Genomic DNA, 599 nt, shown 5'->3' on the forward strand with positions numbered 1-599 from the left:
ATTTGGGATTTCAGCTGTGTTGTTTGTTTGTTCGTTTTTTGTAAGTATTTTGACACAGATGTAACCAGGAGAAACTTTTTCCTAAAAGGAAGTTTCTGGAAAATTAAGTTTCTCAGAAATCTGAATTTAGTGATTAGTGCCATATTATGTACTAGTATAATTACAGAATTATAGCCCATAGTTATATAGGGTGATACAAGTGCTCCTTAACTTCAATTATTAAACAATGCAATCATTAGGTGAGTTTGTTATATAGGGTGATACAAGTGCTCCTTAACTTCAATTATTAAACAATGCAATCATTAGGTGAGTTGCATCAAACGCTGCAACTTTTTTGCAACGGTCATTAAATAAATCACACACCCGACTTCCCCTATTGACTTTGCCCGTTGGAGCCCCCCTGGGAAGTTCTCAGATGGCAAGACCCTCATGAGGCACAGTAATTACATGCTGGTTACCAAGCACCTGAATTTTGATCAAATAACTACAGGAATGCTGCAACAGTTGTAAGTGTGAGAACCTGTCATAAATCATTTAGCAACCACAGTGACTTAATGGCTAATTCTGGGCTCAATAACAGTTGTAAGTCGAGGTCTACT

This window comes from Protobothrops mucrosquamatus, unplaced genomic scaffold (genome assembly GCF_001527695.2).
Source record: "Protobothrops mucrosquamatus isolate PMUCROS unplaced genomic scaffold, P.Mucros_1.0 scaffold_181, whole genome shotgun sequence".
NCBI lineage: Eukaryota > Metazoa > Chordata > Lepidosauria > Squamata > Viperidae > Protobothrops > Protobothrops mucrosquamatus.